Genomic DNA, 4,751 nt, shown 5'->3' with positions numbered 1-4,751 from the left:
CGTTATGGGAACGTCAAGTGGGAATCTAATTAAGGTTTTGGTTCTTGATTGTAGATTCGGAGCGTGAGGGCATTCAGGCTAAGAAAGGGAAAAGTATACTAAGTGGCAGTATTCAACCTTTGTGGAACAGGAAAGCGAATTCAGGAAAGTAACTATACTTACTTGTGTAAATGGTTATAAAGAGGATATTGTTCATGCCATGTAGAGTATTGAACTTTTATAGTAATGTACCCCTGTTATTGATTCTTGAGATACCCTATTTTTGTTCTTGTGAACTTGTTATTGATAAGACTATTGTCCAAACCCTTTGGTAACATTTTCTTATCCTGATTACTTGTAAATACCATGAACTGTTGGAAACCCTATAAGAACCTTTACAAACCCCTTGTGTAATGATCCTTTACTCCTTTGTTTACCTTATATCCTATTGATCCTTGAAACGGTTTTGATTCCCTAGCTTGCGTACCTTGTTATCATTTGATCAAGATCTTTGGCATTGAACCTTGCTTACCTTTGGTTTATTCACTTCCTTTGAATTCTTGAAATTGAACTTAAGAATGAGTTTTGACTTGAAAAAGTCTGAATGATTTCATATTCTTGGTAATGATAAAATGGATTTAGTAAACCTTTCTTTTTCCAACACAAGGTTTTCCAAACGAATTCCTGATGGATTGGATTGAGACGTAAGAGACTAGTGGGACTAGTCCAGTCATGTTAAGAGGCTAGCGGGGCTAGTCCAGTTTAAGGCTGAAATTATGCCATTGGTACCTTAAAGACCGGATGGAGGTCGGTACGGGCTGATCACCCGTATTATTATGAATTGAAAGTTAAAGTAATCCAATCAAGGGTTCCATAACTTTTTAAAAAGGAGTTTAATTTCCTATTCAGTAATTGATTCTTTGAAAATGAAAAGGCTTATATTGTTTTGTAAAGAGTTGACTGTGATATTGTGTAGCTTACAGCTTGTGAACCCTGATTTTTGATTCTGTTGATATTATCAATCATATAATTGATTCCCAATGATGAAAAGATTATCGCTTTCCATTTGAAAGATCATTTGTGATTCGATTAATGATTTGTGATGAATGTCAGCTTTCACCCTATCTTGAGCCTTGTTCCTTGAAAGCCCAAAGCTTTTCTCCGTAACCCTTTCATAGCCCAAAAGATAGGAATCTGCCACCTAGAAATGATAAAGTAGAATGCCCTGAGTTCAGAAATGGTTTATTGTGGATTTTGTATCATAGAACTGTTTTATAGTTACTTGCTGAGTTTTATACTCATATGTTTTGTTTTAATCTAACCATGGCAGTTAAGCAAGAAGATGGCCAGGCTTAGGCGCACTGCTCGTAAGAGCGTACCTGGTGGTCCCTTTCGTGTTGAGGGCTTCCGGTTGCCAGAGCAGGTAGTACAGGTTTTGAGTGAGCAAGCGCTTAACCGAAAGGTTGTTAAGATACAATGGGTTATCTGTCGATTCCAAGTCGGAATTGACTATGTAAATTTGAGTATATTTTGGGTTGTAAAGTATATTCAATGGTTGGTAGTTGTAATATTGTCTCATACTTTATCCTGTTTGATCTTGTTAGTAGCTAATCGGGGTTTGTGCTTATTTAATTTATAGTTTAAAGGTGTGTGGGTCCTCATTTCCTAACCCCGAGATTGAGGGCGTCACAAGTTGGTATCAGAGCTACATGATCTAGTCCCTGAGACAAGTTAGGAGTAAAAGGGTATTTTGGGTATATATCCATATCGTGAGAGAGTTCGACTCATATAGAGTTGAGTTAGACTATTAGGTATAGTCTAAGGAAAGTGTATATAAGCTAGAGTGGTGACTAGAGTTAGGGTGTGAGTTAGCTGGAAGCTTTATTTAACCCTAATGTTATTTCTTGGTTGCCGTTTTATGTTTTCTCTCAGGATCCCAGTAGTGGTATGGATTTCGATTCAGAGGTTAGTTTGACCGGTACCCCAGTGGACCCCATTTCACCCTCTTCAGAGGAGCCTGTGTATGTTAGTTCAGATCCAGAGGAGGATCCATCTGAGAGTAGTGAGATCCCTATGCAGATATCACCCTTGAGGCAGAGTCAGAGACCCCAGCCCTTGAGCCAGAGTCTGAGATGCCTAAGATTATGCCTTTCGGTGTTGGTGGCAAGTTAGCCCAGGATTGAGACTTTGTTTACTCCCGTTTTCCTGAGTTGGGAGCTTTGGTGGATAGGCTAGCTCGAGAGACTAGGCAAAGTACTTCAGTTATGGATGATGAGTGGAGAGTCTGGATTAAGATGGTGGACCAGGTTGCCTGGAGGAGATTGGATGAGGGACCATCCACTAGTGATGCTGATGTTGAGGCCCGGAGGCTGCACAAGATCATTCGCTGGATGTTGGTTGTGTTGAGAGATATTATGGATGATTAGATGTTAGTGTTGGTCAGGCGGGACTTTTGGTGGAGCCCGTAGTTGTTGTTTTTCAGCGCCGGTGGGCTTTGAGATACTTGGTCAGATGCCGAGATCCCTTTTTCATTTATTCTATTGTATCTCGGAACCTTATAGTAGTAGTTGTTAGAAGTTAGGGGTAGTTAGGGGGATGTTTTCCAGTTTTTCCTCTGTTTAACCCTTTATATTATTGTACCTTATTCCTGAACTTGTGATAATCAGACTTTTATTTATGTACCCTTGGTTTGATGAATCAATTACATATCTTGTTTCCTATTGTGCACCCTGGAAATCCATATAAACTGTTTTTCATACCATGCTCTCATACAACCGTGTTTAAAATTTCGTAAAATCATACCCTATGCCACGAGAAAACAACACTGATATGAGAATTATATAGTAATAGGATTACATGTGCAAAATTGGGTAAAGCTTAAAACCCGCAAAAGAGACTTCATAATAAAATGTTGTTATAGGTATGCCATGCTATCGTATTGCTAAATAATTGCTCAATCAGGTTTGTAAGAAATGGCCAACTCACCGGATCACCAAGAAGAAGAAATCCAAACCCAAGACCCAGAAGTGAATCCAAAAACCACCATGATGAGCAGACTTGCTCAGCTTTTGCAACAACCCGTAGCCCCTAAAGTTGGAAACTTCAAACATTTTCAATCTCTTTATCCCCCAGAGTTCTTAGGTTTACCAGACCCGATAAAAGCTCAGTCGTGGTTAAGAGAATTGGAGAAAGTGTTTGAGTTAGGGGAAGTTAAGGATGAGAAGAAAGCTCAGAATGCGAGTTATTACCTTAAAGATGAAGCGAGCTTCTGGTGGGAATCTTCGAAGGCGTTGCTGGAAGGAAAGGATTTATCATGGGAGAAGTTTACTGAAATGTTTTTGGAGAAATATTTGCCAAGTTATATACAAGATCAGTTGGAGATGAAGTTTTTGGACCTTAGTCAAAAAGATATGTCGGTAGCGGAATATGAGGTGAAATTTTCGGAGTTGTCTATATTCGTACCTGAGTATGTAAATACGGAGGCAAAGAAGGCCAAGCGGTTCCAACAGGGACTTAGGCCATGGATTAGAAGTTAAGTGGCATTATTGGAAATCAAGAATTATGCCGCCTTGGTGAAGAAGGAAATGATAGTGGAAGGAGAGCGTGAAGCTACAAAAAGAGAAAATGAAGGTAGGAAAAGGAAGTTTGAAAGCTCGGAGCAAGAGCAAGGAAGTTCAAAGTTTAGAGGGAAGTTTGGAAAGAATGGTGGAGGTTAGAACCAAAAGTTTTAAAAGTTTAAACCCGGTAATGGAGCCCAGAAGAACCGTTTTCAAAAGGCAGGACAACCGGGTAAGGATAATAGACCTCAGATTCAAGAGTGCAAGGTTTGTGGGAAGAGACACCCGGGAAGGTGTAACAACTTGGATGTGACCTGTTTCAAGTGTAACCAGAAAGGGCATTATTCATCGGAGTGCCCGAGTGGAACAGAAAAGCCTGACTTAGCTTGTTTCAAATGTGGAAAGGTGGGCCATATGGCCAGAAACTGCAAGGAGCCTGCTCAAAAGGCCAATGTTCTTAGGATTGCTGGACCGCCGCCTCTCCCAACACTATCAGCTCAACCCAGAGCTAGGACCTTTAATATGACAATGAAAGATGTTGTGCAAGATGTGGATGTGGTGGCAAGTATGCTTGTTATTAACTCAGTAGAAGTAAAAATATTGATGGATTCTGGAGCAACTAGATCTTTTATTTCTGAAAGTATTCTTGATAGAATAAATTGTGTTGCGTATCCTCTGGAACCTAACTTGATTATAGAGGTAGCAAATCAAGAGAAAGTCATTGTTAATAAGGTTTGTCCCGATTGTGATGTGGTTATAGAAGGTCGGCACTTATCCGCTGACTTAATTTCTTTTAAGTTAGGAGAATTCGATGTTATATTAGGAATGGATTGGTTGTCAAACCATGAGGCGCAAATAGAGTGTAAAATTAAGAAGGCGAAGTTAAGAACCAAGGATGGTGATGAAGTGATATTCAAAGGGAAAAGACAAGAGAATAAATTTCTAACGGCTATCGAGACGAGGAGATTATTACATCAAGGATGTGAAGTTTATTTGGCTCATGTCAAGGACGTGGAGAAAGAATATATAAGGATGGAAGGTATTCCGGTAGTAAGAGATTTTCCTGATGTGTTTCTAGATGAATTACCTGGACTACCTCCAGATAGAGAGATCGAGTTTACGATTGATTTGGCTCCTAGAAAGGAACCAGTATCGAAGGCTCCCTATCGTATGGCGCCAGTAGAGATGAAGGAATTGGCAGCGCAGTTCCAAGAA

The sequence above is a fragment of the Apium graveolens genome, chromosome 5 (genome assembly GCF_009905375.1).
Source record: "Apium graveolens cultivar Ventura chromosome 5, ASM990537v1, whole genome shotgun sequence".
Taxonomy (NCBI): domain Eukaryota; kingdom Viridiplantae; phylum Streptophyta; class Magnoliopsida; order Apiales; family Apiaceae; genus Apium; species Apium graveolens.
Note: the sequence above shows the minus strand (reverse complement) of the source record.